Source organism: Eschrichtius robustus, chromosome X, assembly GCF_028021215.1.
Source record: "Eschrichtius robustus isolate mEscRob2 chromosome X, mEscRob2.pri, whole genome shotgun sequence".
NCBI lineage: Eukaryota > Metazoa > Chordata > Mammalia > Artiodactyla > Eschrichtiidae > Eschrichtius > Eschrichtius robustus.
In genome coordinates this window covers 92,790,547-92,814,690 of record NC_090845.1, presented here as the reverse complement: position 1 = coordinate 92,814,690, position 24,144 = coordinate 92,790,547, and the positions used below count along the sequence as shown (strand labels likewise).

Genomic DNA, 24,144 nt, shown 5'->3' with positions numbered 1-24,144 from the left:
AAAAAGGCAAGTTGATTCTTCTGCAATTCAAGCCCAGAGGCTTTCCTGGGTGTGCAGGGTAATGAGTTCTGAAGTGCCATAAAGGAGTAAAGAAGGTCAGGGAGCTACAAAAGTGGTACAGAAGTGGAGACAAAGCAGTACTTGGTTTACCTTCAGCAAATTTGGGGACTTACCTTCTTCTCCTTCCCCAGTCCCTTTATCATCACCAGTCTTTCTCCTGAAAACAACCATTGTGGACGGCCTGAGAATAAGTTGGGAGGTGGGAGTGGGTAGGTGTGGAGCAAGCGTAACAAGACCCTGGGTACTGTAGGTTCTGAGGGAAAGGAGGGTATTCCTTTTTTGTTTTTATCTGGGAAAGAGGAGATTTCCCTGTGCTCTTGGGCTGAGGTAGAAATACCTTATTCTACCTGCTGCTAATGTGGAAATTACTACCACTTTGTCTGGAGTCAGAAGAGTATATTAAAGAGTCTCTTGGTGCTGTCTTAAAACAAGCAAAATCTTTTATAATATCCAAGTTTTAGAGACTGATGGGGTGAGTTGGGGGTCCTGCACCTTTTATCTCCGGTGGCCTTAGGCAGTATGGGCAGTAATGGGGCCTGTGTGGCACAATAGGGCACAATAATTGAGCTCACTCTGACTTGCTATTTTAGTCATCTTTGCTGTCAGCCTTCAAAGGAGAGACACTTGCTTTATTGCCTGCTGTCCCTTCTGTCTCTGAAGAGAACCTAGCCTTCCTGACCTGCATGGATATTGAGGCAGCTCTTAGGGAAAAGAAGAGGACTCAGAAAGAATTTACGGCCGTTTTCTCAGTGACATTTGAGAAGGGCCAAGACATCTCTGAGTTTAAGTCTTGGCTCTATTTGTTATTAGCTCTGTGACCGTAGGCAAGTTATTGAGTTATCTGCTATCTCACTGGCCTGAATTTTCTCTTTTTTTTAAAAAGATATATGAACCCTTATGTTATTTTTTTAAAAATTAATTTATTAATTTATTTATTTTTGGCTGTGTTGAGTCCTTGTTGCTGCACGTGGGCTTTCTTTAGCTGCAGCGAGTGGGGGCTACTCTTCATTGCAGTGCACAGGCTTCTCATTGCAGTGGCTTCTCTTGTTGTGGAGCATGGGCTCTAGGTGCACGGGCTTCAGTAATTGTGGCACACAGGCTCAGTAGGTGCGGCACGCAGGCTCAGTAGTTGTGGCGCACGGGCTTAGTTACTGCACAGCATGTGGGATCTTCCTGGACCAGGGCTCGAAACCGTGTCCCCTGCATTGGCAGGTGGATTCTTAACCACTGCGTCACCAGGAAAGCTCCTGGCCTGAATTTTCTTAGCTGCTTAGAGAAACAAAGAGGAGGAGAGAGAAGGATAGTACTTACAACTACCGCCAATTATCATGAGGATTAAACAACAACAACAAAAATGGGTGTAAAACACTTAACATAGTACCTGGTCCACAGACGCTCAAACGTTAACCATGATTGCTGTTTATTATTTATCGGCGAGAAGGTCTTAGCTGAGAAGACATATCCATTAATGTCAATAATTATAATTTCTATTTCAATATACCGCTTAACTCTGTGCTAGGCAATGTTTTAGGTGCTGCTTGCATGTGACTTTTAAAATTCTCACTACAACCTACTATCATACCCATTCTACAGATGAGGAAGCCAAGGAATAGCGTGCTTAAATCCCTTGCCCAAGATTCCACGGTTGCATAGTGGTAGAATGGAGATTCACACCCAGAAAGTCAGGTTTACAAAGCCTGTGCCCTTAACCATTGAGGTATGCAGTTAAATAATCAGACAAGAATCAAAAGGAGATGGGGAATGGAGGGTAGAAAAGGCACAGGTTCAAGGTGAACAGTTAGAAACAGGAAATTTAGAGTTTCGGTAGGTCCGGAAGCTTAAACGCATCATTATAAACCGTTCATGTTGTCAACTTAACAAGTTAAGCTCCTATTTAAAAATGAGTTAGTAAGCTTACAAGTCAACTTACAAGCAAGTTGAGAAAATCTTCGATAACTATAACTAAGGGACAGGCCCGGTCTTTTATGTATTTTACCAATTAGGTGTCCGGGATCTCACGAAGCAATCTGCGTGCCAGGGGGCGTCGATGGGCCAATGAACATGGACGTGAAGGGGTTAATACCGGAGTTTGGGGGTGGACCGAGCGGAGGCGAAGAGGACTGTGGGAGCTCCGTTGTACGTCGCCCCAGGGCGCCTGGGAAATATCCAGTGCGCGTCTCTATTATGACCAACCCTAAGTAAGGGCCATCGGCAGGCTGGATCTGGCCACTGCCGGCACAGCTGCTCTCAGAGGCCGGAAGGCAGGGGCCGTCGGCCGCCACCGGGAGGGCGGACGAGGCGGAGGTTTGTAGCACTTGTTTTGGGCTGAAGGCGTAGGCATGTCCTGCCTCCAGCCGCGCTGGGACAGGGGAACGGAAGTGAGAGGGGGTGAGGAGAAGGGGGAACTGACAGAGTGACGGACCCGGCGGCGAAAATTGAGGGCGTGGGTGTCGGAAGGGGGCGTGTAACTGTGTTACGTAGGTGATGAGTTGTGTGAATCTTTTGGGAAGTATTTGGGGATGGGAGAGGTGGCGAATAGACGAATGGAGGGTAAAATCAGCAGGGTGAAAACGTGTTGTTAGCGGGACACCAGCACATATGAATCGTACCTATATGGGATGATTTTATTGGAGTGATTTTATTGGGCTCCTGGTTTCAGATTCTACTTTTGATGGGTTGACTCCCTTTAACAAATTACCAAGTACTTGCTCTGTGCTGGGTACTGTACTAGAAGCTCTGTATGAGGAAAGGAATTAGCCTTTATCCTCGACACTTACAGCCTGTCAGTTACTATATGCATTTGGAGACAGGCAATTACAGTACAAGGAGATAGAGATACCCCAAGTGTTTCGATAACCTGCTGGGTGCCACAGACTCTCCTGAGGTTGCCATCTGGGATGATCTTTGATGTGGTGATTTGACATATATTTTAAAGATAAAATAAGCAGGGCAAAACTATGTGCAATTTTCTCCAAGCGTGTTCCCTCCCTGTTTAGCTCGGGTGCAGCTACCTGGAGGACTGAGTAGCACTTAAGGCCCAAACTCGTTTATTCCTGGTGAGAACATTTGTCCATCACAGTGGCACTTCCAGGACCCCTGCTGGAGAGTCACTCTTAACTTGAGATCAAGGCCTCCCCTTGCACGCATAGCCTGCAAGCTCTGGGTAGGACCAGAGTGCAGAACTCAAGGGCTCTCTGCCTTAACCATATGAAAGACTTCTGTGCCAGCTCTTTGGTTTTCTAGCATACTCAGTTCATAGCAGGGAATTGTGAATTTACCTGGAATCCTAAGCAATCTTTTTAAAAGTTTGAATCATCAAACCTGCTGCTTTGTTTACCAGAGAAAAAACAGTATAGCAGACAGTCCAAGTCAATGGTTCTCAAACTTTCCTGTGCATCAGAATCAGCTGGGGGGCTTGTTAAAACATAGATTACTGGATTCCACCACAGAGTTGCTGATTCAGTTGGTCTGGGGTAGGCCCCCAAATTTACATTTTTAACAAGTTCCCAGGAGATGCTGATACTGCTGGTTCCGGGACCACACTTGGAGAAGTACTGGTCTAAACAGAACTGAGATGAGTAAACCAGAAAGGACATCTCTAGGGAAGACTGGGCACACTCCTAAAGGTTAGACAAGTCTGAAATAACTCATGGTAGATATGAAATAAAACGGATGTGTTTTTGTTGTGCATTTGTATGTTTTGAATGGAAGAGCAAAGATGAATCTTCCTGAACTAAACAAAGTAAGGTTTGCATCAGCTTTTTCTTCACTCATGGGGTTCAGAGTTGCTTAAATTGTTTAAAAAACAAAGTATTTATTTCCTTTTCAGATGCCTTTCTGAGTTATATTCAAGTAGCTAGTTATTTACAGAACTCACACCCCTGCTTGTGTCATCACCCCCCCAAAAATGAGGTGTTCTAACTTGTGGTAATAAATTATGTTTGAAGTTTAAAAATGAAAAGACAGTTGGGACAATCTAATGAACACAAAGATTTGTATAAGCAGCCAGAATTGAGATGGTGTGATAAGTAGTTTTATTTATTTTTTCACCCTCAGTGAAACCCCTTCCTCTTCAGAAGAAATAATCAGTTTATTCGCTGTAAAGCACAGAAGGGACCAGAATTCTCACTGTGCCAGAGATTAACTTGAAACCTTCCTTGAGGGATTGACCTAAACAGCCTACTGGATGGTGGCAGTCCCCAGTTCTACCTACCCTCCATACCCTCCCACGAGCCTGAAAAAGGCCAGGACAGATTTTTAGAAATGTCACTCATTCTAGACCTGTCAATGTTGGATCCCAAATTTCCCCACAGGCCAGTTACAAAACCAAACCAAACCCCAAAACCAAACATGCAGACACACATAAAACACACAAAAAAAGTCCAAATAAACTGGCCTGGGTCTATTGTGAGCCTTTTCAGGGGCCAGCAAGATGCTAGGATGACCAGTGCCCTGGATGTTTCAGAAATCTAAAGGGCTGCCATATCCACATTGCAAGGGAGTCAGCAGGACACTGTAGGGGAAGAAAAAGTTTTCCTTGACTCTCTTAGGGTCCCTGGCTGGGTCTGAAAATTAAACTGACAAAGACAGATTAACAAGAGAGAAGCATACAAATGTATTTAATGTAAGTTTTCCATGACACAGGAGCCGGCATAGGGAAATGAAGACCCAGAGAAACAGAGCTGAGTATTTTATGCTAGGTTTGACGAAGAATGGGAAGTCATGGAGAAATATGACAAATTAAGGAGTATGAGGGAAGTGTAGTAAACTGGGGGAGACTTAACAAGTCCTGTTTGTTAGGATTTTTCTCTGTATCCCTTTGTATTTGGAGATAAAGATTCTCCTTTCCTCTGGATATAGGGAGGGAACCTCTCACATGAGGGTTTTATGACCTGTCTCAGGGGAGAAGAGGGGCAAGAGGTCAAGTGTCCTTCTTGTTTCTGCCATTTACTCAAATTCCTTCAGCTTTAAAATATTCATTGTGCCACGGTGCCATATTTTGGGGTAGCGTGTTCTGAACCTTGTCGGCAGTCACACACACGACTCTTGAATATCAATTAAATTTCACTTATGGTTGGTGAGCTTTTCAGTTATACTTGTGCACTGACTCCTCCCCTCCTCACCAGTCCTCATCTCTGCCTAATTCGCACTTAGTCTTACAGACAGTATAATTTTCTATGAAATATGAGGAGATAAAAAGGAATAAAATAAACCTATTATTTTGAACTATGTATCACTGTGTCCTGAGTGATTCCTAAGCAGGAATGATTTAATTTTGTTGCTTGAACACTCAATAGCTTATGGACCCTGTGAGCAGACAGATGGATGCTGAAGAGAATTGGGGGCCATCTGTGTCAGAGCAGCAAACACATGATTACTCCAGAATTCAGATTCAGACAGGATTGTTTGCAGTCCAGACTTCTTGCTTGTTACAGCTGATTCCCTAAACAACTTTAAATCAGTATGTATCTGTCACCTGAAGTGGAGTGGGGTTTTAGGTCTGGCACTTAACCACAAGGCTATGGATGTCATTGTTTTGTTTGGAATGGTTTTTCTGAGGATGAGACTTCTTACATCAAGTGAGTGAGAACTATAAAGTAGAGGGGAGAAGGGTGATTATCATAATTAATATCACGTTTCTTTGCAAAATAAGATTAGAGGAACATGAAGAACTCACTAGGAGGAAGAGGAGGCAGAAGTATATTCTGGAATCTGGAATCTGCAACTGATGAGCCAGTTGCTGCGTGTATAACTTATTGCTTTTCCCACAATAGAGGCCTAAACACCCATGTGCCTGCAGCCAGGTTCCCCTTAGGTCCTGTGATCTGTTGTGGACAGGGTGGCTATTGCCGCTATTTATCATGGTAACTTTTCTGCACTTGATAAGGTGATGAAGAAACCCTGATAACCTAATCTCATATAAATATGTATTTTTTTAAAACGATGGAAGCATTTTAATAGCCTCTGGAGATCCAAGGAATTCATATAATTGTCTTCCAAAACTGCATGTAAAAGAGCCAAATCCAAAGTCTTACTGAAAGCTGGAGTTCAGGAGGTCAGAAATGGCCTTGCCAGAAATGTGTTTTCTAATTTCAAGGTCCTTAGAGGAGTTCCAGTGCCCTGCAGCCAAAGTCCACCAGGAACATATCTATGGTTTAACAAGTCGGGTTGATTAGTTAGTGAGTTGAGGGAGAATGCACACCACGGGGAACTGGTGAAACGTCTCAGAGGGTGTTAGAAAGGACTTATTACAGGATTTGGACTTGTGTTAGGTGATTTGGGGGAGGATTTAAAGAAGCGAGGCTTTGCTCTGGGTTGGATTCTGTTAGGAAGTAACAGACTGTACATAAGGGTAATTGCTTATTATTACCCCTATGTAATACATAGGGGTAATTCCATGATTGGGTATCTTAATGAATCTTATCTAGGAGGATAGACTAGAAGGAGGCTCATCGGTAAAGTAGCAGCTATTAGCCAGGATAGGAGGACGTCTGCTTATTTTGTGGTTTGGTCAAAGTGCATGTTTTGTCTCTTTTCAGACATGACTATGCAGTAGTCTTGCTTTTGTCACAGAGTGGCCTTGTCTGATGTTGATGGTCTGTGAAATTGGTTACGCTCATCAGGAGAACAACAAGGCCTAGCTGTGAGGGCCAGGACAGCTCCCATATGTCAGTGGCTGCTTTTCTCCTCAGAGTGATCAGTGCCAGGTCCAGCAGCCTGTAGGAGACCAAATTCCCTTTCTGCCAGGAGCCATATATAGCAGAGAAATGGTTAGATGTGTTGAACAGGAAAGATTGAGGGCTGGGTGTGGATGAAAGCATCTGGTTACCCTCTAACAGAACTTAGGAGCCTCAGTGAGAAATAGCAGTCTCCTGAGATTGTTTCCCTTTAAAAAAATCATAAGAGTATACTTAAGCAAGGTAAGTGGATGGGAGAATATAGCAGATTGTATTTTTCAAAGATGGCCAGAACAGTACCTCTCATCCCATGCTCTCTTCTATAATGTGACCTTGCCACCCTTCCATTGAGAAGTCGGGTTGACGTCCCCTCTGCTCTGAATCTAGGCAGACTTTGATTGTCTAAATCAATAGAATAGGGAGAGATGAGACTCTGTGACTTCTGAGGCTAGGCCATAAGAGGCAGTGTGGCTTGTGCTTTATCTGCAGGGACATTGACCTTTAGAGTCCTGAGCTGCCATGTAAGAAGTCTGACTACCCTGAGACTGCCATGCTTTGAGGAAGCCCAAGTTCATGGTGAGGCCACCTACAGGTCCTCTGGTCAGCAGTCCCAGCTGATAGCAAACATCAACCAGGAGACCTGTTAATGAAGACACCTCTAGATGATTAAAGCCCCCAGCTGTTGAGTCTTCCCAGCTGAGGCTCCAGACATCATGGAGTAGAAGCAAGACATCCCTGCTGTATCCTGAGTTCCTGAACAGAATCCGAGAACAAAATAAAATGATTGTTTTGCACCACTGAGTTTTGGATTGGTTTAGCACAAAGCAATAGTAACCCAAACAGAGGTAGAAATGTTGGTTAACACAAAAGAAATGGAGTGAAAGGAGCAAGGAAGGCAAGTAATTGTAAGAGGGAAAACGGGCTAGGGACAAAGCATTTCGCTTTGCTGTTGCTCCTGCTGCTGCTGAGCTCTTTGATTCCAGAGTGGACGGAAGAGGGAAGAATGGAAAGGGAGGTTATTCAGTACACTAAATGAAACTTCTGTAGATAATTGCACCTCCTTTTAAAATAAGATCTGGAACTATTTAGTTATTTCTTTAATTGAACATCTTGATTAACAGAAGTATGTGGGTTTTTTTTTTTTTCCATAAGGAAACAAGTAGTGACCCTAATTAACAGTATTTATTAACCAGAGGGTGAGGGATGATGCTCTCCTCTATATCATTGTATGAGGTTGGAGGAAATCACAGTGTTATTTCCAATGACATGTATAGAAGTTTTATTCTTTTAATCTGGCAGAATATGGTTCACTTTTAAAGCCTCCATATGTGTCTATATTTTACACACACGAATAGCTCTTGCTGGGTAAGTCATTCAATCTGTAAGTTAGAATAGAAGTCCTAGTACTATTACTGGAATTGTGTAATCGGTGGGCACTCAGAAGATATTGGTTATAAATGTTGAGTACCACCACCAACTGACCTCATGGTTATGGGCCAAGTACAGAATGTCTGAGTCTCTTGTTTCCTTGTAAAAATTCATGTGAATTTGGTGTTTGGCTCTTTCAATGTGTTCCAGCCACACTGAACTCCCCCATTTGAACCTTGATCACCCCTCTCCTACTGCTGGTTCTGCTTATTCCCTCTACATTCTTCCTTGAAAAGTATTCCTGTCTGTTCACACATATCCTAATCTTTTCCAACACTCAAGGCCCAAAGTCAGTGAGCGCCACTTGTTTGGAAACCTAGATCTCGTGTTCTCCTCTTCATAACCTTTCCTTGTTTCTCTTTTCTGCCACCTTCTGTTTGCATTATAGTTATCTGGGCATGTGTCTGGCCCTCCTACCAGTCTGTGAGCCCCTGGAAAACAGAATCTATATTAGATTGATTTGGGGGTTCCCCACAGCTCCAAGAGGGATGTTTTGTTCATCTTTAGGATCTGCAGAGAGGACACCTGAGCCTGGAGATGCTAATGAAGATCATATATCCAATCAGTGGCAGAGCTAGGGCCAGAACCCGGGTCTCCTAATTCACCGCTTGTTTTCCACTAGATGCAGGAGAAGAAGAGGAAGCAGGCAGGGGAGAGGAAAAGCAGGAGGAAGTAGTATGCTTCATGAGCGCAAACCTTTGGTATCTGTTTCATTCACTATTGCATTCCCCAGTGCCTAGAGCAGTGCCTGGCACATCGTAGGCACTCAGTAAATATTTACTGAAATAATAAGCAATTGGGGTAAATAGGCATTCATGTACAGGGATGATAACAACGACCTTAGGGGACATGGGTATTGTTTACTTATCACAAGTTCTTATCTCATGCATTGCTTTGATGCATGAAAGGAGAAACACAAAGCCAGAAAACCCCAGCTTTTCCTGCGCTTGTATTTTTCCACTGCTCTCTTGCATCACTTATCTTTCCCTGGTAGCAACTCTGAGGACTGTGAGACAGCTCCCACTGAACTCTTGCATTAATGTTCTGATAAAAGAAAAATATGATGTGCTGGGCACAAAATGTCATTTTATGTAAAAACCTTGGGAAAGTTAGTATTTCTTTAAAAGAAAAAAAAAAGCAGAGCTCATTACTAATGGCTGCCTTTTATTGGCCTTGCTGGGGGCATCACAGTGGGACAATATGGCTGGGGTCTAGGGTTGCCCAAGAGGTCCTGCTCTCTCAGTAGAGTTGACCCCAGGTAATGGAGGCCATAGGTGTGGCTGAAAAACAGGTAATAGGATGGATAAAACCATATACCTTTTAGCCCCTGTACTTACTGGCCTGTGGTCATCATCCTGATAACTCCTACCTCAAATCTCACTAAGGAAAATCCCATATGCCCTCCCTTCCCAATCTGAATTCTTCCTCCTTTGGCATAGTGATCTTTTGTTTCCTTGCCTTTGCTTATTCGGTTCTGAAAAAGGTATCTTTTCCTTAGCTCTACTCCAATCTTTCTTCTTCCTGATTCCCACACCCAGGGCCAAAGTGATTTTGACTAAATTTGTATAGGAAAAGTATCTCCTTGTCTGTGGTACCTGAAGGTACAGTTTGTAAGATTTAAAATCTGGGGCAGTGGGAGTAGGAAATGCACTTTGGCCTCAGTCTAGTCCTAAGCCACATGGTTTATAAAAACCCCTCCATCTGAGGAGTTAAGGGAGCTTGCCCAGATGAAAAGCACAGCCTCCGGAGGAAGACTGCCTGTGTTGCAGTTTGGGCTCCACTCCCCATAGGCTTTGATGACTCTGGGCAAGGTAGTAAACCTCTCTGTGCTGTAGTTTTCTTATCTGTAAAATAGAGAGTTGTTAGGGGGATTTGCAGAGTTAATATAGGTGAAGCACTTAGGATGGTGCCTGGCAAACAGTAAGTGCTGTTTATTTTATTCTTTTTTTGTATTAGAGTATAGTCGATTTACAATGTTGTGTTAGTTTCAGGTGTACAGAAAAGTGATTCAGTTATACATACACATATATCCATTCTTTTTCAGGTTCTTTTCCCATATAGGTTATTACAGAATATTGAGTAGAGCTCCCCGTGCTATACAGTAGGTCCTTGTTGATTATGTATTTTATATATAGTAGTGTGTATATGTTAATCCCAAACTCCTAATATATCCCTCCCCCACCTTTCCCCTTTGGTAACCATAAGTTTGTTTTCGAAGTCTGTGAGTCTGTTTCTGTTTTGTTTTGGATTGTTTGTTTGGTTGGTTGGTTTTGGCTGCGCAGCGCGGCATGCAGGATCTTAATTCCCCAACCAGGGATTGAACCTGTGCCCCCTGCAGTGGAAGCACGGAGTCCTAACCACTGGACCACCAGGGAGTTCCCTGTTTCTGTTTTGTAAATAAGTTCATTTGTATCATTTTTTTTTTAGATTCCACATATAAGTGATATCATATGATATTTGTCTTTCTCTGTCTGACTTCACTTAGTATGATAATGTCTAGATTCATCCATGTTTAAACAGTAAGTGCTGTTTAAATGTTAGGTGTCATATCTGTCATTATTATTATTATTAAAATTATTAAAACAGACCCTTGTGTGTATGTGCCATCAGAAGCCTAAGGGGAGACGTGAGTGGCACCCCACATACGTAATAAATAGGTGTTAGAGAAGCCAAACATGCTGAACAGATCCAAAGAATTAAGGAACTATATCTAAGAAAGTGTTTTCAGGAGTTTTATTTTGGTTGTTTTAATCTTGTACTAAAAACAAATCTCAATTACAAGCCATCGCTTGTGCTTTTGGAATCATGTCTAAGACACAACTGCCTAATCTAAGATTGGGAAGATTGACACCTATTTTTTCCTCTAGTTTTATATTTTAATCTCTTACATTTAGGTCTTTGTTCAATTTTGAGTTACTTTTTGCATATAACGTGAAGTAGGAGTCCAACTTCATTCTTTTGCCTGTTAATATCTAGCTGTACCAGCACCATCTGTTGAAAAGACTATTCTTTCTTATTGAATGATTTTGGCACCCTTGTTGAAAATAAAGGTCTGAGTTTATTGCTGGACTCTCAATTCTATTCCACTGATCTGTATGTTAATCCTCCGCCAGTGCCAGTCTTAATTACTATAGCTTTGGGGTAATTTTTGAAAGCATGAACTCTGAGTCCTATTACTTTCTTCTTCCTTTTTTTTTCAAGATTGTTTTGGCTGTTCTGGACCCTTTGAATTTTCATGTGATTTTAGGATCATCTCATCCATTTCTGCAAGACAGCAAGGAGTTTGATAGGGATTGCATTGAATCTGTAGAACAATTTATGGAGTATTGCCATATTAACAATATTAAGTCTTCTGATCCATGGGCACGGGATTGTTTGTATTTATTTAAACAATTGTTTTGTAGTTTTCAGTATACAAGTCTTGCACTTCTTTTGTTAAATTAGTTCCTAAGTAATTTTTATGCTATTATAAACGGAATTGTTTTATTAATTTCCTGTTTGGAGTGTTCATCGCTACGGTATATAAATGTATTGGATTTTTGTATGTTGACCTGCAACCTTGCTGATTTTATTAATTATAATAGGACTTTTGTGAATCCTTTGGATTTTATATGTAAAAGATCATGCCACCTACAAATACTTCTTCCTTTCCAACATGGATGCTTTTTATATCTTTTTCTCCCTTCATTGCCCTGGCTAGAACTTCCAGCACAATGTGGAATAGAAGTGGCAAGAATGGAAATCCTTGTCTTGTTTCTGGTCTTATGATCTGTCTAGGTGTGAATTCCTTTGAGTTTATCTTGGAATTTGTTGAGCTTCACAGATGTATAGATTAATGTTTTTCATCAAATTTGGAGAATTTCAGGCATATTTTCTTCAAATATACTTTCTGTCCCTTTCTCTTTCTCCTCTCCTTCTGGGGCTCATTATGTGTATGTTGGTATGCTCATAGGTCTCTGAAGCTCTGTGCATTTTTCTTCATTCTTTTTTCTTTCTGTTCCTCAGTCTGGCCAATCTCAATTGACTTGTCTTCAATTTTGATGATTCTTTTTTCTGCCAGCTCAAGTCTGCTGTTGAGCCCCTCCAGTGAATATTTTATTTATTGTACTTTTCAACTCCAGAATTTCTGTTTGGCTCTTTTTAATAATTTCTGTCTCTTTATTGATATTCTCTGTATGGTGAAACATCCTTATCATACTTTAAATCTCTGTACATGGTTTGATTTAATTAGTTCTTTCAACATACTTATAATAGGTTATATGAAGCCTTTGTCTAGTAAGTCTAATGTCTCAGGGACAGTTTCTATTGACTGATTTTTTTCCTGTATTTGGGCCTTCCTTCCTTCCTCCCTCCCTCCCTTTCTCTCTCTCTTTCTTTCTTTCTTTCTTTCTTCCTTTCTTTCTTTCTTTCTTTCTTTCTTTCTTTCTTTCTTTCTTTCTTTCTTTCTTTCTTTCTTTCTTTCGTGTGTCTCATATTTTTTGTTTAAAAGTGGACATTTTGAATACTGTGGCAACTCTGGAAATCACATTCACACTGCAAGGGTTTGTTGTTGTTGCTGTTTTTTGTTGTTGCTATTTGTTTAGTGTCTTTCTTGGACTAATTCTGTAAAGTCTGTATTTCCTGTTGTGTGTAGCCACTGAAGTCTTGCCCAGTTATATCACTGTGGCTTAGTTGTCAGCTAATAATTGGTCAGAGGTTTTCTAAAGTGTCTTGAACCAATAACCCTCCCACTTTTTGCAGAAAGGCTCTGCGTGTATTGTGGTACACTGTCAGTGCTCTGGTAAGCGGTTCACAATTATGCCTTAGCCTTCACTTCCTGTTTTCACAGACTCTCAAGGTTAGCCAGAGGTGAGACATGGGAGCCTTCTAATGTCTTTCCTGGGCATGTGCACAGCCCTTAATGTGTGTGTACTTTTAGATCCTCAGGAATGTACTGTAGCTTTTCAAAGACCTTTTTGGACATCTCATTCTCCAGATCTTCCTTTTAAGTTTTTTGGTCAGTCTTTTGTTTTTCCCAACAGGTATCATGGCCTAGGCAGCTGTGATGTTAAACAATTGCCACTGATAATGTTTGGCAAATGCCCTGTAAATAGGGCTTTTCCCACTATCTCACGCCCTGCTGAATCATGTCGAATAACTACAAGCCATGGGAAAGAGGCTTTTTCAGGGAGCTGACAGATCAAGTAGTCATAGTGCTCTGAGGATGGGAGTTTTTGAGGAGCTCCAGGCTATTCTGCCCCCACCAGTGACTGTTAGGCAGCTGGCTTTCATGGCCTTTTACCATGGGTGTGAGGCTGCTGGTTTTCAAGGCTACCACTGAACAGGAGAGAGGGGGTTGAAATAGGGCAAGTTAAAAGGCCCCAAAGATCAGTGTTCTTAGCAAGACTCAGTAGTTTTCTTGAATAAATGCTCCTCAGATTGTCTGCAAACTTTTGAATCATTTCCAGTTCTGAAAAAGTTGATTTTAACACTTTTTGCCAGTGTTCTCATTGCTGTTTTGCAAGAGTGGATCTTCAGAGGTTCCTACTGTGCCATTCTGAAAGCTCCTACTCATAGATTTTTATTCTGTTTAGGGTACAATCAGATCTCCATCTAAAATAACAATCTTGTGTGGCTATTTGGCTCAGAACTTCTTAGCAGTGGGCAGGATTTGGACTAACAATGAAAATGCTGAAGATGGCCTCTTCCTGTGTCTTCAGGACTCTAAAAGACTGTCCTGGACTGAGGCTGGGCTATGATCATGAGTAGGACAGTGGGTGAAAACTATGGGCAGCCAGTGAGATAATGTTGTTTTTTCCCCAACTAGGTTGTTTCTTTCTGTGCTCATAGGCATCTGAAAACCTGGAGATATGTTTGAGCCAAACTTCTCCAGAGATGGGCCAATTCCCCTTTACTGTTCACCGTATTCCCCAGAAAGTTTATTGGACTTGGACCTTTCCTTGAGAAGGAATTTGGGAGAGAATGATATTAAAAAGGGGGAAACAAACACTTACTGAATGACCCAATGAGTAGTGGGCTGGAGAGATCAGGGAAGGCTTCCTGCAGGAGGCACGGGTTTGATCTGATCCTGCAAGAATGGGTGCATGTTGGTTAGCTGAAGGAAATGTGTGGTGAGTAGGAAAGCAGTTAAATTTAATGCAACTGACTGAGATATCTGTAATTAATTCCCCTCACTGAGCCACTGTAAGAATATATCCCAGGCTTATCCCTGGGAGAAAGCCAGAGACTAGGCAATGATCAAAAAAATGGGGGAGGCAGTATATCATAATGGTCAAGAATTCAGGTTCTGATGTCAGACTGCTTAAGTTCAAATCCCAGACTTTCTGCTTATATGCTTATTAGCTGTATGATCCTGGGCAATTTAACCTCTCTGACCCTATTTATCTGTGAAATAGGGGTACCTTCCTGCCTCACAGATTTGGTGAGAAGATTAAATGGGATAATGCATCAATAGTGCAAAATACAATGCCTTGCACAGAGTAAGTGCTCACCAAAAGGCATCCATATATTTTTTTCTTCCAGTTTTGAGATATAATTGACATACACCGCTGTATAAGTTTAAGGCATACAGTATAATGATTTGATTTACGTATATCATGAAGTGATTATCACAATAAGTTTAGTGAACATCCGTCATCTCATATAGGTACAGAATTAAAGAAATAGAAAAAACAGTTTTCTTTGTGATGAGAAGGCTTAGGATTTACTCTATTAACAACTTTCATATATAACATACAGCAGTGTTAATTGTATTTATCATGTTGTACATTATATCCCTAAGGCAGCCAGATTTTTAATCTGAGTCCAGCCACGAATCCAGATACCAAATGCACAAAGCTGGAAACCATGTCGGTATGGTCAGAATTGAAATTGTTTTCGAATGCTTCCTGCAATTGCTTTGTTTATTTCTGTTCAGTTCACCTTTAGAATTTGGTAGCATATTATTGAAAATGCCAGCATGTTTCCATATGTTAGGAAGAATTGTATGGAGTGTTTTCTGTTTATGTTTGAGCGACAGAACATTAAACAGGGCACTGCAATAGAGGCAGGGATCCCACAGAGAGAACCCCCAGGGCCTAGGTGAGATTCAGAGGGATGGAATCAAGTCCTTGATCAGCTTAACCTCCTGGGAGTAGATTCTACTACCTGAGCTTTTCTCTCCTTGGGTTTCAGAGGTCCAAGGTTTTTATTTATTCACTCATCAAACAGGCACTGGGGAGGGTAGAGGCGCAGTGGTATTTTTTTAAACTAGAGCAGGGGCTCTGGACCCAGGTCAGGCTTGAATCTGAGCCCTAACATTTCCTAGCTCTGTGACCTTGGGCAATTTGCCTAACCTTTCTGTGTCTCTGCAGGATAATATCTGTCTCACAGAATTACTGTAAGAGTTAAATGAGTTAATACATGTGTACATAAAGGACTTAGACAAGTTCCTGGCATATAGTAAATGTTCAACAAATGTTAAATGTAACTAATTTTATAGTGGGTGGGAAGGTGATTATTTTAATTTTCTGTTTACATGTTTAACTCTGTTTATATGCTCAATTAAACAGAATTCAACTGTTCACTCTTGTGTCTCCCATGCCTAGTAATTTTGTTAGGTGAATGAATGTTCACTGGTAAACAATCCTCATGTAGTGAGAGGTGCTATAACAGAGCTTGAGTACAAGGCACTTTGCAGGACATGAGGGATATGATATGTTATGCTCAACTTTGAGCAATTCAGGGAACATTTGGTTGAGAGGGGCTGTTCCCTTCTAGAATTCTCAGTGCAGTCAGATCTCTGAGAGCCAACTGCATCCAGGAACTAGGTAAAGCGATGCTAGAGAGCCACCAGGTGGCAGTACTGCACAGGGATTCAAGTAGCAGAGGAAAAGAGGAGCCCTTTCCAGCCAAGAGTTCATGTTTATGTCTGACGCAGTTTTTCTCTCCTCTCCACAGAAATTCAAGCCATGATTTCTTCCCGTTTGTCGTGCTGTTTTGGAGCACTGCTATTCCTACCCAAGGCTGCTTGGGAGTCACCTGGCGCTCAAGCCGCTCTGTCTTTACCAGGCAGAGGAGAGAAACGATGCTGAGTATATTTCCAGTTCTTTGCATGTTGGGCTTCTAGCTCCCACACCACCGACTTGTTTCTCCTGCTTTGCCCTGGATGGAATTAAAAGAGTGAGGTGAGAAGCAAAACTAACATTTTTTGAGACAGCAGGCACTGTATCAGAAACTTTATATAATCATGTTGTTGAATTGCCACAGAACCCTGAGAGATTAATTTTGTCATTTATTTTGTCCATCATCTTGCTTCAGCAATTATTAACATAGGCGTGGCCAGGCTTGTTTCAGCTATACCCCCCATCCAACACCACTGGATTATTTTCAGGCAAATCCCAGATAATTTTTCACTGCATAATTTCATTTTTAAATACTTTCTTACATTCCTCTAAAAGGTAAGGATTTTTAAAGTATTTGTTTATTTATTTATTTATGGCTGTGTTGGGTCTTCGTTTCTGTGCGAGGGCTTTCTCTAGTTGTAGCAAGCGGGGGCCACTCTTCATCGCGGTGCGCGGGCCTCTCACTGTCGCGGCCTCTCTTGTTGCGGAGCACAGGCTCCAGACGCGCAGGCTCAGTAATTGTGGCTCACAGGCCCAGCTGCTCCGCGGCACGTGGGATCCTCCCAGACCAGGGCTCGAACCCGTGTCCCCTGCATTGGTAGGCAGACTCCCAACCACTGCGCCACCAGGGAAGCCCCTAAAAGGTAAGGACTTTTAAACACACCACAGTATCATTATAACACTTTAAAAAAAACCCAAGCAATAATATCCTAACATTATCAAATATATACCAAGTATTCAAATTTACCTAGTTGTCTCATTTTTAAAATTGCATTTGGTTCATTCAAATCTGGATTCAAACAAAGTTCATAGATTTAATTCATTTGATATATGAGCTGTGAGCCATTTTACATAGAGGGAAACTGAGGATCAGAGAGGATCATCAGTTCGGTATTCAGAAACAATTCTCTATTGAATCAGACCTGGTACCAGATGTTGGGGATACAAAGATTAGGAAGACCCCAGTCTCTGCTTCAAGGAACTCAGTCTTATGCTCCTGTAATGCTCTGTGAATATATCTATCACAAGACTTAATACATTATGTTATTAGTATGTGGTTGTGTATCTGTCTTCCCAGATAGGTGGCAAATTCCTTAGAAGGCAGGGGCCAGTTCGTGGTCAACATTGTAATCTGTAACATCTTATGGAAAAACCCGAACGAACTTTTTGGCCAACCCAAAACTTAACATAGTCCCTGGTACATAGTAGGTATTTAACAACTATGGGGAAAGGAATAATTTTGTCTGACTGGGCAGTGGGAACCAGTGAAGAGGTTCAGGCAGGGCGGTGGCATGATAAGGTTATCACTGTAGGTAGGTGACACACGTCATCATTTGGATTGGAGGCAGAGAAGGGGCTATTGCTGAGTTCATGCTACAGAGGAGGAGTGCCAGACTAAAACAATGGCGGTGAGTATGGAGAGGAGAAGACAGACTGGAGAGTTACTGAGGATGTGAATTTGGCAGTATTTGGTAATTTCTTAGATGTAGAGAATGAACGTTTCTGGCTTGGATAATGGTGGTGCCACCAGTAGATTCAGTGCAAAGAGGAGAAGCGAGTAGGGGTGGAAGATGAGTTCCACTTTGGACATGCTAAGGTTGTGTCCTTGTGATCTACAGGAGGATGTGTGAGACCAGAGCTCAGGTCAGTGGTCAGGAGTGAAGATCAGGGGATCACAGCGTGTAGGTGGAGCTTGAAAGCCTGACGGTAGATGCCATCACTCGGGAGAGGACATGCAGTGAAACAGGGAGTGGACTAAGAAGGGAACCCTGACACTTACCAAGGGAGTGGAAAATGAGAAGCCCATGAGAAAGATGAAAAAGGAACAGCCGGGGAGACTGGAAAAAAATCAGGACAGTGTGGTGCCACAGAAGCCAAGAGAGGAAAGAGTTCAGGAGAGAGAGAGTGGGAGTGGTTGACACTCTTGAGGCAGGTAAGGAAGTGGTGGTAGAGGATAGCTCAGTGCTGCAGCCAGGGTGTGGTCGGTGGTGGAGGAGTGGCAGGTGGTGAGCCAGTGCCAAATGCCAAAAAGGCCTTGGTCACCCAGCTGTGGAGTTAAGACTTCATTCTGTAGATAATGGGGAGTCATCAAGACGGTTCAAAAAGGAGTGACCTGGTCAGATCGGGGTGCTCTAGAAAAATCAGGCTGAGGCAGTGTGGAGGATGCTGTCGAGGAATAGGACTGGAGGCAGGGCTCCTTGGAGTGGAATAAAGTGGCACTTGGGCAGTGGAGGTATGGACTGTCTTCCAGGACTTTCAGTAGGTAAAACTGGCAGGCATTGAAAACGGTAGCTAACACTCACTCAGCGTTTATTATGTGCCAGGCGCTACTCTCAGTGTTTATGTGAATTATCTCATGTAATTCTCACAACCGATCTATGGGGTAGATAACATTATTGACCTCATTTTATGCCTGAGGAAACTGAGGTACAGAGAGATAAAGCAATTTGCGGAGGATCACAGAGCGGGTAAATGACAGAGCCTAGATTTAAGTCCAGGTGGTTGGTTCTAACCCACTCTAACCTGTTTCACTGCATGCCACTCTTAACTTCTAGGTTGTTTTGCCTTGATTAGATGTGGGGAGTGAGGGGGTTAGGATTAGGTTCAGCTGTGAGCTATCAGACATCCAAAATAACAGTGGATTAAACAGGATAGAAATTCATTTCTCTTTCATTAAAGAAAGAAATTCATTAAACCCTAGAAGGCTTAATGGCCTGTCATCTCCACAGTGTGACACTTGTCCCCATGGTACAAGATAGAGTTTTAGTCATCACGTTCATGTTCTAAGCAGCAAAATGCTGGGTGGAGGGAAGGAAAGAACAGATAATGGGGACAACTGGCAGTCTCTGCTATAAGAGAAGTTCCAGAACTCTGCCATGGGTGATTGCAAGGAGGATGGGGTTACCAGGAGTTGAGGTAGAGAATACAAGAAACCTGTTGGACCTTTATTATCTTTGTTTGTTTACCCAGGGTCTTTCTCTTCCCTTGGAAACAAAACCCTGTTTATTCAGGGAGAGTGCTGCTCCTTTCCTGTCCAGCCATGGAGTTCTAGTTGGGGCTTCCAGTCCAAGTACCCTATCATCTCCCCAGTCACAGTTGATTTGATTGGTTGACATATGGGCGTGTGATCTAGATCAGAACAATCAGAATCCTTCTCTTCAATTTTTTAAAACCAACTTAAATGGGGGAAAGTATTGTGTCCCACTTTTGTGGCATAGCTTGGAGATGTGTGGCCAGGACCTCTGGGTGGCCCTTTTACAACTCCAGGGAGGAAGCTTGTCTGAGAAAATGCAGTCAGCATGCAGGATGAGCTGTAAATTCCTATTAGTGTTCAAGTCTCTGGTCTTGTCCTTGAGGCCCATCCACATCCTTGCCCTTTGTATGATTATGTGAGACTTCCAATAAATTCCCTCTTGTGTTCAAGTCAAAGTTGTGTTTCTGTCACTTGCAACCAATAAAGTCCTGATTAAAGCTGTATTCTAAAAGTTAATTCTGGAATCAATGTAGATGTGCTTAGGGTCTGTGTGTGTGTGTGTGGGAGAGGGTCATAGTAAATAGTAACCAGAAGCAGAAAGATAATTTATGAGACTGTTTTAATAGTCTACATGAGAAACAATGAGAATCTGAACTAAGGGGATGTCAGTGGGTACTGTCGCTCCTGGCCAGTCTTGCCATGTCTCTTCTACACCTTGAATCAGTTGCCTATATCTACATATTGATCATCTCTACCTGGATGGAATGCAACAGGTTGCTGTTCATTTTGAGCATGTTTTCCTCTGTATCCTTGGACATAGGTATAATAGCTGCTTAAAAACTCCTCTCTGTTAATTCCAACATCTATGTCATCTTGGGGGCTAGTCTTCATTACCTTTTTTCTTCAGTATGGGTCACATTTTTCTGTTTCCCATATGCCCAGTCATTTGGATTTGTCAGAGGACATGTTGTAGAGAATCTGGATTCCATTGTGTCCCTCTGAAGAGTATTGATTTTTTTGTTTTAGCAGGTAGTCAACTTGACTGAACTCAAACTCCATACTCAATTTCCCCTGCAGTAAGTACCAGCTGAAATTTCTATTTAGTTCTTTTAGTTTTATCTGAGCTATTTGGAGACTGCCCTGTGCGTGCATGGTTCAGAGGTTGGCCAGAGAGTTGGACAGAGCTTATACACAGAATTTAGGGCTCCACCTGTCAAGATCTCTCCATTCCAGTATTTTACCTCCATAGGCTCCAGCTGCTGAAATCCTGAATTCTGTCTTCCGGTAAAGACTCAGTTTTACAACCTATCTGGTCACTGATTGGGGCCTGCTCTGTGGCTAAAAGCCTTAAAAATTGGGAATCTCACCTGGTTCTAATCCTATCCTTTAAGTGTAGTTTCTTTTCCAGTTTCTGCATGCTTCAGGTTGTTAGTACTTTCAGGTAGTTGTTTTTTAATATTTTGTCCAGAGTATATTGTTGTTATATCTGAAGGAAAGGTGGCTTGATAGAAGCTACTCGGTCATTTACTGGAAGCCAGAACCTGCCTGGTCACTATTGTATAACCTGTGGCCAATGTAGCAAGACTCTTCTAGTCAGGTAATAAGAAATTATACCCAGATTATATCCAGATGTTAGCTCTCAATGATGTGACTTGAAAAAGGCAGTTTTATAACCGGATAAGCTAAATGTGATGAAGTTTCAGGATGACAGGTTTGGAGGTATGAGAAGCTTGATAAGCCCCCACCTGGGCTTTCCCATGAGCTAAAATGAGTTCACTCTGGACAGGCAGGGCCCTGCTGCCACAAACCTGAGTGCCTTTTTCCATAAGGAGATTCACTTTTTAAATATCCCCTGTCCTGATATCTCTTAGTCACCTCCTCTTTAAAAAAAGTTATCTGAGTTTATTGTAGTAAATGTAACTTCTATATAATTCATAGATCAGAATGAGAGGCCAAGGCCCCTACCCAGTCCTCTGCCAGATCTAGTATCTGGGATGGTGAAGAGAGGATAAATTGCAAAACATTTTAGCAGGTTGAATGGTTGGGGATTGGTGACAAAGTATTTGAGGTGGAATTAGAGGGTAGAGTTAAGGACGACTTCCAGATTTCTGCCTTGGGCATCTGGAAGGATGGTCAATACAAAATAGAGGATGTAAGAAAGAGAGCAAGTTTAAGGGGGAAGATGAATTCAGCTTTGGCCATGTTTGAGGTACCTGTGGGACATCCAGTCAGAGTACATCTGAGTCTGAGGACTGGAGAGAGATCTGGGATGGAGATGTATAATGGAGAATCTCCAGTGGATACGTGATAGATGAGGCCATAGGTCTAGATGATGTAACCAAATAGCATGTACAGGGTGAGAAGAGAACTGATAACAAAGCCCAGTAGTTAAGGGGAGAGCATAAGAAATGAGTCACTCTAGGAAACTGAGAAACAGTCAGAAAAATTAAAGACAAACAAGGAAAGGTGGTATACAAAAGTCAGGGGAGGAGAATTTCATGAAGGAGTTAGTGGTCAGTAGGGTCCAGTTCAGCAGAAAAAGCAAGCAAAGCAAGTACTGAAAAGCCGGCATTGGATTTAACAACTAAGAGGTCTTTACCTCAGAAATTGCAATTTCGGTGGAGTGGCAAGGAGTGTTGCCAGATTGCAGTTTGAGGAGTGCATGGGTGTGGTAGACTTTAACATGTGTTTTCTGTTAACCATTCCTTCCAGTAATCATACTCCTGTATAGTCCCCTAGTCTTGAATCTGGTGAAGTCTCTAAATAAGTTTAACTGATAGAAGGCAGGGAAGTGATGGTGCTTGACTTATGAGAGTAGGTCATAAGAAGCCTTGTAACTTTTGCCTTGATCTTTTGGAGCTCCGAGCCATCATTTAAGAAGTCTGATCACCCTACTAGAGAGACCACATGGAGAAATTGTGAGACGACATGGAGAGAGAGAGAGAAGCCCGGCTGCACCCAGGGTTCCAGAAATCCCCACCAAGACGCCAAGCATAAAGGAAACCAGAACCATCTTGGCTCCACCAGATCAGCCTAGCCGCCAGCTGGATGCCACTGAGTGACTCCAGTAGATGCCACATGGGGCAGAAAAACTGTCCAGTAAGCCTTGCCCAAATTTCTCACCCACCCATTCATGACAATAATAAAATGATTATTGTTTTCAGTCCCAAGTTTGCGGGTGGTTTATTACACAGCAGTGTATAACTGGAACATTGGGCATTGAAGTAATAGAGATTGTAAATGCATGTTATACTTCCAATAAGCTTGGAAAGGGAAAGATCAGATGGCAGCTGGAAGGTCTCATAAGATTGTGGTAGGATTTTTTTAAAGATAGTAGGGACTTGAGAATGTTTGCAGCTAATGGGGAAGGAGCTAGGAGACAGAGAAGGTTGAAGATACAGAAGAGAGAGGTGATGACTGATGCATGAAATTTCTGAGAAGGCAAGGGATGAGATCCAAAACTCCAGTAGAGGAGCTGATGTTAGACATAAGGGTAGTGGGGCACTTTAATCTCTAAAATAGGAGATGTCTTCCCTCCTCTGAATCTTTAAAAATCTCAGGCTTTCCCAGGTACTGGACATAAGAGAGTATATGAAGGTTGGTTGGACAGTAATGGATCTCCCAAGAATTGGTTGACTGTGGTACTTTCTTTCGCTTACTCACTTAACCTAGACCAGGAAGTGACTAGAATTCACATCCTTAGTTCTGTTTTTCCTGTTAACAAAGAGTTTATTCTGTGTACTGAGAATGTTGGGAGCAGGAATAGGTATTGGGCTTGAGGATAGTGATGAAGATTTGGAAGAGCTATTGTGAGAAGTGAGAGCAGGAACTGACTGAAGTTTTGTGGGAGGATTTCCAGGTGGTATTAGATTGAAAAACCACAAAAATGAGAGAGTACTGATCATTATACCCATAATATTTTCATTATCAGTTCTTAGAACCCATAGCATAAGATAGAAAAGACAATTCTTGTGTGGATTCAGAGCTGATATCTTGGGGGCAAGGTTTGATGAGAATATTGGTCAGAGAGGTTGAAGCGATTGATTATAAGATATAGAGTAAAAAACAAGGAAATGGGAAGCCATGCTGGGAGGAAAATGGATGGATCAAGGAGGTCTTGATAAGATTGAAGAGTTAGTGCAGTGGGGATAAGAGAGAGAATGAGCTGGAGAGACAGAAGTAGACTAAAGTTCACTGTTTCAAGAATAAAGAATTCTAGGTGATCACAAAGTTCAGGGTATGGCCATGAAAGAAGGTCATTGGAGACAAGATGATCAAGGGAGTGAGAGGCCAGGGTGTTGGACGAGTAAAAACGTGGAACTTGAAATTACTTTTGGTAATGGAAAAACTTAGGGGTGGAAAAGAAGAAATTAATTGAGATGCCATAACCCTCAATGAATATAAGGGAGTGAACAGAGTTCATAAGCTGACACAGCAAGAAGGCTGTGATGTACCTTACAGAGAAAATGCATGCATTGGATAAGCTTCACTCAGGCATGAGTTAGTGATGTTGACTGTGAGTTCAATTTATTGATTTAACAATACGGTACATCCAGAAAAGGGAAGAGGAAATTTGCTGACCTATATGTGACACCACTCCAGAAATCACTAAAATACCATTTGTGTGCGATGAAGCTATGGCAAAGATGGAAAAGCAGCTAAATTGTGGGTTCATAAGATGACAGCCAAACTTTCCAAAGCATAGTAAACAACATTTTTGTGAGGCTGAGAGCCAAAGAAATTTAAAGTCACGTTACTTTAAATTTAAAGTCATTTTCCCGGGTCAGGAAAACGTTAGACCCTTCTTGGTATTATAAAGAAAGAGTGCAGGGACTTCCCTGGTGACACAGTGGTTAGGAACCCACCTGCCAATGCAGGGGACAGGGCCTCGAGACCTGGTCTG

General features: G+C 42.2%; 2 long non-coding RNA genes across 3 annotated transcripts; one reads left to right on the top strand and one right to left on the bottom strand.

Moving 5' to 3' along the window:
• Nucleotides 1-1,000: 1,000 nt before the first annotated feature.
• LOC137756714 (uncharacterized) lies at nucleotides 1,001-2,276 on the bottom strand. 2 transcript variants are annotated; one of them, XR_011072250.1, is made up of 3 exons: nucleotides 1,991-2,276; nucleotides 1,442-1,508; nucleotides 1,001-1,326 (listed from the first exon to the last, which is right to left on the bottom strand). It is a non-coding gene; the product is annotated as an uncharacterized lncRNA (long non-coding RNA). The 2 variants fall into 2 exon arrangements; XR_011072249.1 differs by having other exon boundaries at nucleotides 2,057-2,276.
• On the top strand, nucleotides 2,276-22,411 carry LOC137756713 (uncharacterized). Its single transcript, XR_011072248.1, has 4 exons — nucleotides 2,276-2,364; nucleotides 16,104-16,330; nucleotides 20,268-20,317; nucleotides 22,101-22,411. It is a non-coding gene; the product is annotated as an uncharacterized lncRNA (long non-coding RNA).
• Nucleotides 22,412-24,144: the final 1,733 nt, after the last annotated feature.